The sequence below is a fragment of the Schistocerca cancellata genome, chromosome 9 (genome assembly GCF_023864275.1).
Source record: "Schistocerca cancellata isolate TAMUIC-IGC-003103 chromosome 9, iqSchCanc2.1, whole genome shotgun sequence".
Lineage (NCBI taxonomy): Eukaryota > Metazoa > Arthropoda > Insecta > Orthoptera > Acrididae > Schistocerca > Schistocerca cancellata.
Window position 1 is genome coordinate 384,422,758 of NC_064634.1, and position 13,009 is coordinate 384,435,766.

Genomic DNA, 13,009 nt, shown 5'->3' on the forward strand with positions numbered 1-13,009 from the left:
CTTCTGACTGGGAGAGGCTGAACAAGTGCCTGTGAAGGAGAGAAGCTGTGAAATGACTGTAAACTATCACTACCATTTCTTCATAAACTTGAAATGTCCTATGTGCATAGGAACGAAGGACTCCATATTTTTAATAGGCTCGTGATTCTAAGACAAAAGCTTGTATTGGGTAAATAGTGAATGATTAGAGTGTAGGTTACTGGTAAAAGTGTACAACATAATGCCACAAAGACACCAATTCATTCCGATTTTGCAAAGTAGATTCCTTGGATACATCAAAGCATACCAGTTGCTGCTCGTACTGTGAGTCATCATTTGTCATTCTAAGACTTTAAGTCAATACAGTTTCAAAAAGGACCAACCACTTCACAGTGGCTCTGATTTTGGGCCTTACGTGATAGGTGATGCCCGTAAAGTGTAGTTCCCTACAGAGCTTACAGCTGCCTCATGAGTTGCCATTTCCTCTACATCTACATCAATACTCTGAACATCATTTGGAAGTGTGTGGCAGAAAGCACTTCACACTGTACCTGTTATTATGTCTTCTTGCTGTTCCATTTACTTATGGAAAGAACGATTGTTTAAGCATGTATGTGAATACTGCAATAAGTGTAATCTTGTTATTGTGATCCAATGGAAGTGACATGAAGGGGATTGTAGTATATTCCTAGATTAATCATTTCAAGCTGGTCTTTTGGGATAGTCTGAGTGTACCTTCAGCTGTCTGCCACTTCAGTTCCTTCAGCATCTCCGAGTCACTCACCTATTGGTCAAGCAAACCTGTGACCATTCTTGTTGCCTTTATTTTTATAAATTCAGTCTACCCTGTTATTTCAATTTTGAACATGTCCACATACTTGGGAAATATACTCTAGAATGGGTTGCACAAGTCTTTTTATAAGAAATCTCCTTTGCACACTAATTGCAATTTACTAGAATTCTACCAGTGAACCAAAGTTTGCCACCTGCTTTACCCATGACTGAGCCTGTGTGATTGTTTAAGTACTATCTGCTTAAACATAAGCATATAGATTTTGTTGTTGTTGTAATCAGCCTTCATGTGACTAGCACTTGCACCCTACATCCTAAATTATTTATTGGGTGTATTGCAGTGCCTGTTTTCCCGTACAGTTTTTACACTCTAGAGCACCATCTAGTACCATGGAAGTTATTTCCTAATGTCGTAATAAATGTCTGATCATCTTGTCCTTTTTTTTCATTCTTTTCCATACGCTTCTTTCCTCACTGATTTTGCAGAGAACCTCCTTATTCACTATCTTTTCAGCACTGTTCGATAGCACTACATCCTAAATGCTTTAATTTTCTTTTCTGATTTTCCCACAGTCCATGAATTACTACCACGGAATGCTGTGTTCCACGCATACATTCTTAGAATTTTCTTCCTCTAATTAAGACCGATGTTTAAACAATGGAAAATCCAGGATGGAATGTAAGGCCAATGTTTGATACTGGCAGACATGTTTTGGCCAGAAACGCCTGCTTTGCTTCTGTTAATCTGTTTTTTATGTTCGTTCTATGTCTGTTGTGTATTATGCTTTGAAGGTAACAGAATTTCTTAACTTTGCTTTGTGGCCTCCAGTTTTGATGTTAAATTTATTGCTAATCTCATTTACGTTATTTCTCATTACTTTCATCTTTCTTCATTTCACTCTCAATCATATTCTGTACTTATTAGACTATTCTGCAGGTCCTGTAATTCTTCTTGAGTCTCACTGAGGATAATAATGCTGCAGCAAATCTTATTGTTGGTATCCTTTCACCCTGAATTTTAATGTTACTCTTGAACCTTTCTTTCATTACCATTACTGCTTGTTCGATGAATAAATTGAACAGTAGGGGCAAGAGACTACACCCTTTTTAATCAGAGCACCTCATTCTTACTTACTGTATATTATCCATATTTCCCTGTAGCTTACTGATGGTTTCTCAGAATTTCACATGTGTTGCATCATTTTACATTGTCAAATGCTTTTCCCAAGTCAACAAATCCATTCATAGTGTATCAATTGTTCTTAAGTCCTCCTCCTCTTATAGAATGTAATGTCAGAACTCCCTGTCTAATGGTTTGCCTTTCTGAAAGCCAGACTAATTGTCATCTAACCTTTTCAGAGTTTTCTTTTCAATTATTCTCTGTGTTATTCTTATCAGAGTCTTGTATGGATGAGCTGTTACACTGTTTCTGCTATAGTTCTCACACTTATCTGCCCTTGCTATTTCTGGGGCTGTGTGGGTGGTATTTTCTGAAAGTCTGGTGGATGTCTCCTGGCTAACAGATCCCACACACGAACTTGAATCACTGTTTGGCTGCCAGTTCCCCCCAGTCGTTTGGAAAAAATGAAGGATGTTTTTTTGTTATGTATGTCTCCCACCTTATTTCATAAACTCTGACTCTAATACTGGATTCTCTCTGTCTTCCATATTGACCCCTGTTTTTCATTTATCACATCATCAGACAGTTCCTCCCCCTTATAGAGGGCTTCAATGTACTCTTTCCATCCGTCCGCTCTCTCCTCTGTGTATAAAGGGGAAATTGCCCTTCAATTCCTTAACACTGATGATCTGGCTTTTAATTCAGCAAAGGTTATTTTGACTTCTCTACATGCTGAGTCAGTCCTTTTGATGAGCATTTCTTTTGCTGATTTCTACACATTTTCCTGCAGTCATTTCATTTTGGCTTCCTTGCACTTCCCATCCATTTCATTCCCAAGTAACATTTTTTGCTGTGGTTCCTACCTTTACCTTTTTTGTACTTCTTTTGTTGAACAATTGAAATATGTCGATATGTCTTTTGTTATCCAAGGTTTCTTTGAAGTTACCTTCCTTGTACTTATATTTGTTTGTCTAGCAACTCTGGTTGCCATTTTTAGAGATGTCTCTTTCTTTTAAACTGAACTGCCTACTATCATATTCTTTATTGTAATATCTGTGGTCTTAGGAAACCTCAAATGCGTGTCATCATTCCTCTGTACTTCAGTATCCCACTTCTTTCCATATTGATCCCTGCAGATGATTTTCTTAAGCTTGTGATTTGACTGTGCATCTGGTCATAGTACTCCTTGCAATCAACTATCTGATTTTGGAATCTCTGTCTCTCTATGAATTCATCCAGTTGGTATCTTCTGAGGCTCTGATGGGAAAATTGCTGGTCATGAATCTCATGTGGTGCTCTGACTCATTTGGATAATATCGCTTGCAGTTCCACACCTGCAATGTGATTGAAACTTCATGGCCAATGTGTGAAAGAGTAGGATTATAGTTAAAATTCACATCATTTCAGTTGGTAGTTCCATCTGTCTCTGTCTGAAGAGATTTGCCTCCCCTCCAAGATTACCCCATCAATCACTTTCCTCTCCCCTTGCTGCCATTCTGCACACTTAGGAGCCACAAAGCATCAATCGGCCAATATGTGTGATGGAGGTGCTTGTTTGTCAGAAGAAATTGGCTCATAACAAAAGATCGAATTTCGAGACACACTTTAGAACTAAACATGTGTCATTTAGTACTAAGTATCCTGTCGGTGAAACAAGGAAGAAAGCATTTCTTGAAATTAAGAAGACTCAAGAAAAATGAAGTTCTGTATTTAATTACTAGATGCAGTCTTCAAGAAATTTTTAAGAGAGAAAAACAGCCAAAGAGCTGTTTCAGGGCATTAAGAACAAAGCAGATATTCTTAAAAACCTAAAGAGTTACCATTGTCTACTAAAATAGAGAAATATAGAACAGACAGAATGTCTTTGAGTATAACCAAACATTTCTGCATTCCAGGTTGATGTCAAGTCGGTGGACAATGAGAGCACACTTGAGGTACAACCAAGCTGCATGTGCCACCCTAAGATCATTAAAAGTGGAGCAGTACTTTGTACCTCAAACAGTGCCGCAGATTCCACTGCAGGCACCAATAGCCAAGGCTGTGGCAATGTTCCTGCCATAGGTCATGGTGACAAGTCAGGCAAGATGGAGCTAGATAACACTGGATTGTGGGAGGCAGATTTTCGATCTCACAACTGTACCAACAAGAAAAAACCACCGCTCTTCAACTTGACTGTGCAAACTGTCAACAGTCAATGCTGTATCACAAGATTGCAGAGAGAGCTTTAAGGTGAGGAAGCTCTTAAGCTTCCAAGTAATGGTTGAGCCTCTCCCCTTGGACCTGGCATGGAGCCACAGTGATTCAGTTGCCAAGAACCTGGCTGTGTGGCAAAATACTACCAACGTTTGCCATGATGTGACAGGTGTATGAGAAACCATGAGTTGCATACCTACAGGGTGGTCCATTGATCATGACTGGGCCAAATATCTCACGAAATAAGAGTCAAATGAAAAAACTATAAAGAATGAAACTGTCTAGCTTGAAGGGGAAAACCAGATGGCACTGTGATTGGCCTGCTAGATGACGCTGCCATAGGTCAAACGGATATCAACTGCATTTATTTAAATAGGAACCCCCATTTTTTATTACATATTCGTGTAATACTTTTTTTGCTTCTAGTGCCACATATTTACAACTGTGTGCGTTTGCGCCATTAATTATGATACACTCTGTATACACTGACCTTCCTCGTCTACCTAGCAATGAAAAACAGCAAAATCATTACGGTAGTTCCTGAGATTAGCCTTCTAGTATAGACGAGATAATGCAGTGAGGCGACTTAAGTTTAGTTTTCTTGACTTCCAGAAGGCATACGAAACAGTTCCGCACTGTCGCCTGATAAACAAATTAAGAGCCTACAGAATATCAGACCAGCTGAGTTGCTGGATTGAAGAGTTATTAGCAAACAGAACACAGCATGTTGTTGTCAATGGAGAGACGTCTACAGCCGTTAAAGTAACCTCTGGCGTACCACAGGGGAGTGTTATGGGACCATTGCTTTTCACAATATGTATAAATGACCTAGTAGATAGTATCGGAAGTTCCATGTGGCTTTTTGCAGATGATGCTGTGGTATACAGAGAAGTTGCAGCATTAGAAAGTTGCAGAGAAATGCAGGAAGATCTGCAGTGGATAGGCATTTGGTGCAGGGAGTGGCAACTGACCATTGACATAGACAAATGTAATGTATTGCGAATACATAGAGAGAAGGATCCTTTATTGTATGATTATATGATAGCGGAACAAACACTGGTAGCAGTTACTTCTGTAAAATATCTGGGAGTATGCGTGCGGAACGATTTGAAGTGGAATGATCATATAAAATTAATTGTTGGTAAGGCGGGTGTGAGGATGAGATTCATTGGGAGAGTCCTTGGAAAGTGAAGTCCATCAACAAGGGAGGTGGCTTACAAAACACTCGTTTGCCCTATACTTGAGTGTTGCTCGTCAGTGTGGGATCCATACCAGGTCGGGTTGACGGAGGAGATAGAGAAGATCCAAAGAAGAGCGGCGAGTTTCGTCACAGGGTTATTTGGTAAGCACGATATCGTTACGGAGATGTTTAGCAAACTCAAATGGCAGACTCTTCAAGAGAGGCGCTCTGCATCGCGGTGTAGCTTGCTGTCCAGGTTTTGAGAGGGGGCGTTTCTGGATGAGGTATCGAATATATTGCTTCCCCCTACTTATACCTCCCGAGGAGATCACGAATGTAAAATTAGAGAGATTCGAGCGCGCACGGAGGCATTCCGCCAGTCTTTCTTCCCGCGAACCATACGCGAGTGGAACAGGAAAGGTAAGTAATGACAGTGGTACGTGCAGTGCCCTCCGCCACACACCGTTGGGTGGCTTGCGGAGTAGAAATGTAAATGTAGATGTAGATGTAAAGAAATATGAATGTTTTAGTTGGACCACTTTTTTCACTTCATGATAGATGGTGCTGTAATAGTCACAAACATATGGCTCACAATTTTAGATGAACAGTTGGTAACAGGTAGGTTTTTTAAATTAAAATACACAATATAGGTACATTTGAACATTTTATTTTGGTTGTTCCAATGTGTTACATGTACCTTTGTGAACTTATAATTTCTGAGAATGCATGCTGTTACAGTGTGATTACCTTTAAATACCACATTAATGCAATAAATACTCAAAATTATGTCTGTCAACCCCAATGCATTTGGCAATACATGTAACAACATTCCTCTCAACAGTGAGTAGTTCATCTTCCATAATATTTGCACATGCATTGACAATGCACTGATGCATGTTGTCGGGTGTTGTCGGTGGATCACAATAGCAAATATCCTTCAACTTTCCCCGCAGAAAGAAATCCGGGGAAGTCAGATCCGGTGCCCGTGCGGGTCATGATATGGTGCTTCGATGACCAATCCACGTGTGAAATATGCAATGCAATACTGCTTCAGCCACACATGAGGTATGTGCCGGACATCCATCATGTTGGAAGTACATCGCCATTCTGTCATGCAGTGAAACATCTTCTAGTAACATCGATAGAACATTACGTAGGGAATCAGCATACAGTGCACCATTTAGATTGCCATCAATAAAATGGGGGCCAATTATCCTTCCTCCCATAATGCTGAACCATACATTAACCCACCAAGGTTGCTGATGTTCCACTTGTCACAGTCATTGTGGACTTTCCGTTGCCCAACAGTGCATATTATGCCGGTTTACGTTACCGCCATTGGTGAATGATGCCTCTTCGCTAAATATACTGCGTGCAAAAAATCTGTCATCATCCCATAATTTATCTTGTGCCCAGTGACAGAACTGTACACAACATTCAAAGTCGTTTCCATGCAATTCCTGGTGCATAGAAATATGGTACGGGTGCAATCGATGTTGATGCAACACCGACGTTTTTGAGATTCCCGATTCTCACGCAATTTGTCTGCTACTGATGTGCAGATTAGCCGTGACAGCAGCTAAAACACCTACTTGGGAATCATCATTTGTTGCAGGTCATGGTTGACGTTTCACATGTGGCTGAACACTTCCCGTTTCCTTAAATAATGTAACTATCCGGCGAATGGTCTGGACACTTTGATGATGTCATCCAGGATACTGAGCAGCATACATAGCACACATCCATTGGGCATTTTGATCACAATAGCCATACATCAACATGATATTGACCTTTTCCGCAATTGTTAAATAGTCCATTTTAACGTGGATAATGTATCATGAAGCAAATACCGTCCACACTGGCGGAATGTTACGTGATACCACGTACTTACACATTTGTGACTATTACAGTGCCATCTATCACAAAGCGAAAAAAAGTGGTCCAACTAAAACATTCATATTTCTTTACATACTACACGAATATGTAATAAAAAATGGGAGTTCCTATTTAAAAAAAACGCAGTTGATATCTGTTTGACCTATGGCAGCGCCATCTAGCGGGCCAACCATAGTGCCATCTGGTTTCCCTCTTCAAGCTATATGAGTTTTGTTCTTTGTAGTTTTCTCATTTGATGCTTATTTAGTGAGATATTTGGCCTGGTCACTATTGATGGACCACCCTGAAAAAAAAAAAAAAAAAAGCTCCATCCTTGTGTGTGAGCTGTGGAGAATAACTCATGGCATGGTGATGAGGATGCAAGGTCTTCTCAGATCACACCCTTGCTGTGAACAAGGAGATAAATCTGGTGAGAAAAGCCATGTCTGGTGAGGGGACAAGCATAGAAAATGAACAGCTGCCCAGCCAGCCATACCAGGGAAAGGCATGCATGCGTTGACTGTGCAGTGCAAACTTTTGGGGGAACCCGCCAACGAGAGTGGTGGAGGAAGCCACAGGGAGACACAGCAGCATTTGCTGTGTGGCTGCCAGACTAACTAAGGGCATGGAAGTGCCCAGACAAGCAGATGGGCGAATCCACCACAGACTCTGCAAGAGGCAGTGGCAAGTAAGCTGTGCAGAATTTCGCCCATGGAACAGCGACAAATTTCTTGCTTGCTGCAGAGTGAGGATCAATGGATGTATGGTTGCAAGTTGTAAAATCAAGTAATGAAACTGATAGCTCCTACCATGTCAATGCTGATGGAACAGTTAACAGCCACAATGTGTGACGCCATGATGACTGTGTTTTTCACAGTCAAGGAGCAACCAATGGTGGCAACACCAGCAGCTCCAATTGATATACTTGGAGTTTTCCCTTGGGCATAAGGTGAATGCCAGAGATGTCCCCTTTAATCCCCTCAAATAAATTCATAATTAGGAGACGTAAGATAAAATCCCTCCACCTCTCCCCAAGCCCACAGCAACAAATAACAGAGTCACAACAGAATAAAGTAGTTACAACCTTAGGCCCAATAGAGCAGTCCTCTCAGTGGCCCACCCACCTCCCTCAGAGATGGGATTGAAAATGGAGGGAGCTTGATCCCTTTAGTTCAACTTGTTATTGTATGACTTACTGGAATGATGCATGGGAGGCTAGCAAAAGTTGTAACACTTGCATCTGGCCAGTCTCTCTAAAAAACAATTAATAGCAAGAAAACAGTAGCCAACACTGTGGCTAATGTGACAGCATGTAATTTCAACAATGGCCTAACAAGCATTATGGAAATTATGAAAGTGCTCAAACATGAGATCAGACAAGCCTGTTGCAGCTTCCATACGAAAGTGGACGAAAAGCACATTGAGCAAGCAGAGCAGTGATGACAGAAGCTGCCAAAGAGGCCTGCAGAACTACCATGGTCATTATAAAGATAGAGGACGACTTCCTTTTGGATCTGGAAGGACTGCTGTGTGGTCCAGGGAATGCTGGCTAGAGGTATGTTTGTTTAACTTAACTACCAAAAATGTAAATCAAAACTGTAAACACATTTTCTTGAGACTGTATTTTTCAAATTGAAACATAACTTCAGAGTGGTACATATGATTTTGATTGAATTTTGATGCAGGCATTCGAAACTGAATTCTCTGTCAGAATATGTAGCCATTTTGCAATATCTTCAAAAGTCTATTTTTGGTGCAAGCTTTTGTCTATAATTTTTGGGTGAAATATATGACTTTTTTTTTCAACAAATTGGTATTGTGTTAAAACTCAATATTTTTCTGTTTTTCAATTATGCTATGTATGCTAACAGAAAATATCTTGAAAACAACTTACACAAAATTATTTTGTTACAGGTCAAATAGGAGGGCTTTGGGAATTCCCACTGATGACCAGTGTGCCGGTTGCAAGGGGTCCTTTTACGTGGTGCAGTGGTTATAGGAAATGGCCAGTGTGGACACAAAAATGATTTCTTCATTTCATGCCTTCAAAGAGCACTACCACCTTAAGTATGATACCTAGTTTTATCAAAATAATCAGCAACCAGCTACATAAAGTCAATTTCATTTTGTTAATGCCTCTCTTCAGAAGGGTACAACTATCTCATTATTTTTGAATGTGAACAATAAGATCCTCAAAGCGTATTGCTGTGAGCATGTGGTTGCTGATTATTTTGATATATACAACTACAGTTGCTGAAGATGGATAAAATTCTAAAATATCAAGTTTTATTCAGTGTACCTATAGTTTGACTAAGATTTAAAACTCTAAGTGAGTTAATTTTAGGGAGCGTTTTGCAATGGAAGAACGTGTACTGTTGAGAAAAGTATGTGTTGAGATGGCCTGAACATACAGAGAGGATGAATAAAAGGAGACAGATGACACAAGTACACAAGACAATGGGGGATGGGAGAAGGGAACACTCATAAATCAAATTGAGAACTTTTTGACAAATGCTAGATTTGGTGTACCGTGATTAAAAAATTAATACATTGTTTATTTTTACTTGTCAGTTGCATATTTTTTTACCATATGACAAGTTTCAATCACATTTGATCATCCTTAGATCTACGTAGTTGCATAAGCAACCCATCATATCTGTGTCGGAGCTATACATCAGAATACTCAGCTACATAGATTTGAAGATGATCCAGTGTATTTGAAACCAGTCATACTGGAAAAAATTGTGCAGCTGAGGGAGAAAAAAAAGTTGTGCAGCTGAGGGAGAATCTATATATATGAACACAGTTGCTAAATTCTTTCACAATGAATATTTCAGCTATAGTAACCTAATTAAGTTGTAATAACAATGTATCTACCTATGTAGCTTAAGTTTAAATAATGTGGCTCTCAAAAGAAATTTCAATAATTTGTTGTACTGTTGACAGTTGGCTCTGTTGACTAATGAGTTTACTGACCATTGCTCTGGGATATTCAGGCATTTTCAAAGTATACCTCCTCCTCTTGTGATTTGTGAACAACATATTTGCTATTACTAGCTTGAATTTATTGCAGAATTCAGTAAGAATTTCTTCTCTGTCTACCAAGCCCATGTTCTCCCTTAGGTCTCTCTTCTATTGCTTTGATTACCAGTGCATTCCACTCCCCCATGATTATTACATTGTCATCTCCCTTTACATGCTGAATTATCCATTCAGTATTCTCATGTACTTTTTCCATCTTCTGCTTGTGACACCAGCTCATTTGGCATTGATTTGCAGTCTATTCTTATGAGAAGAATTCTATCTCTGAACTGTTCACAGTAATGCTCTCTCTGTCTTAGCTTCTTTTTCATAACAAATCCTACTCCCATTATGCCATTCTCTGCTGCTTTTGATATTACCTTGTATTCTCCTGACTATAAATCATTATCTTCTTTCCATTTCACCTCATTGGCTCTCAGTACATCTACATTGAGCCTTTACATTTCCCTTTTCAGCTTTCCAGTTACCCTACCATGCTTAGATTTCTTACATTCCATGTTGAGACTCATAGAATGTTACTGTTACCTGTTTGTTGGCTCTTCCATGTTTTCTTCATGCTCACCTCCCCCTCGGTGGTCCTATCCCAGTGATCCAAATGGGTGACTGCCCCATCCCAGAGATCCAAATGGGGAACTAATTTGAATCTTTTACCAATGGAGAAATCACTATGATAAATTTTTCAGCTATAGGGCACAAATCCTGAGGATAAACATTGTGTGTCTTTAATGCAGTGGTTTCCATTGCCTTCTGCACACTGTTGATCATTGCTAATTCTTCTATCTTTTAAGGTCAATTTCTCTCTCTCTCTCTCTCTCTCTCTCTCTCTCTCTCTCCATTGAAACAATTGGTGCTAGCTATCTGCTGTAAACAACAAATCTGACATTGTTACATTGTTTGCACATGTACAGGTAGAACTGGCAAAGCACAGGAAGTTGAGTAAGGGAAAACTGAAAGGAAAAGACTCTCCACTAAAAGCAACAAAAGACTAAAATAACTTCAACTTATTTATGTGTTCACATAGCTGTAATCTTCAGGTTCGCATTCACAGTTGTAATTGAATGGTATGTTCGTCTCCTGTGTTTAAACTCATTTCTGTAAAATTTTGATATGTACTTTGCAGCTTAACCCACTCAGAAATGACAGTATGCTTATTAGCTCCTGCTGAATGTTGTAGTATTAGGTTTTCAGCTTCCTCTGCTAACTACAACGTTGATTGAGGCTTTCCCAACCAATGTGCCAAAACGGTTGGAATGGTCCTATGAATGTGTCGTAAAATTTTATTTTTTCCAAAGCTCTAAATATTATAATTTTATAATATCATGCATTTTCTATTTAATGTGAACTGTAATAATTTATTATACATTTGAGATGTCCGTGCAATTCAACAGCTGCAGTGGCTGAAAACAGTATGTTCTGCTGCAGGTATTTTGATCAATAATAACAATCTGGAATAATGGTTAGCTTACTCTTTCCAGTTGCAAGGGAAGTGCTTAACCTCGAATGTTCAGAACCACATGAAACTGTGCTTACAATGCTTAGAATATAAGTACCTCATCCCAAAAACAGTGGCATGAGCCATTGCCTTTCAGAACTGCATGTCTGACCATGGAAGGCATTTGAATGTTCTCCTATTTGAGGTCAAAGAGAGGAATACCTTGGTAATGCAAAGACACAAAATATTCATGTTGAGAGCAAAAACACACCAAACACAACAAAATATTGCCAATCTCTTGAGGTGTACTTATTTAGGTAATATAACTTCTACATGAGAAGCTTTATTTACTTTGTAAAACTACAATGAGAAAAACCATAAGTAGTCAGATGATCATCATTTCACCATCAGACTTTCCTCTGTGCTACACAGACAGCTTTCTGTGCAGAAGTACAAGCCTCTGTTACAGTACACTTGGCAATGGCGGATTATGACACTGACATACTAATGTAATCATTTGAAAGTTTAATTAGTGTGGCATTTGATACAAGACTCGTCATGTGCAGAAGCGATGTTGAATAAAAAAGCAGCCTTAGTCAGATGGGTCTATTGTTCTATATCACTTTGTTTTGCCCACTTCATTGAAATTCTGAGCTTTTAAGATGGAATAGTAGGGTGACACTACAAGGCCAGTACAAGAAGTTTGTTGTTCCGATAGTATAATTATTTTAAGCAGAGGAAAATATAACAGTAACTGATGAGAATGAAATGTGTGTCTATTGGTTCTATTATACCAATATTTTATTTTTTCACATTGCCAGTGTACCACTCTTAAACCCTGAGTAGATGATCACTCAAATGTCTCTCTTGGTAAGATGTGCAGTTTTGCTTATGAATGGCTCATTTCACTGTTTTTGGGATGAGCATATTTTATTTTAAGCATATTTTGGTGTGATTCTGAGCGTTTGTGGTCACTCGCTTCCATTTTTAATAGAATAGGAATACTAAAATCCTTCTCACTGGGTTAGTTTGCAATGTATACGTGGCCTAGGTAAGTAGTGGTCCAAAAAGTTTTTTTCTAGTTTTATAATAGAGAGAGTAACACTCAAGCAGTTGTTTCTCCTTCCTATGTGCAAGCAGCTAATAAGAGTTGACTGTGATGAGTGATTTTACTGTGTTGATTAATTTTACAATAGTTAGATAATAGTTGGAAAACCAATCTGCTTTCCATTTCTTTGAGCTTGAATTAGTATAATAAGATTTTATTAGATGTTACATGTACATATTATAAGGGGTGATCAAAAATGTTCCTGTTTGAGGGTACTGCTGCAGTGTATATGAAATTTAGTGTGACTCTGATGAGGGCATATAAGCACTGACACATAGGAAAGGCATT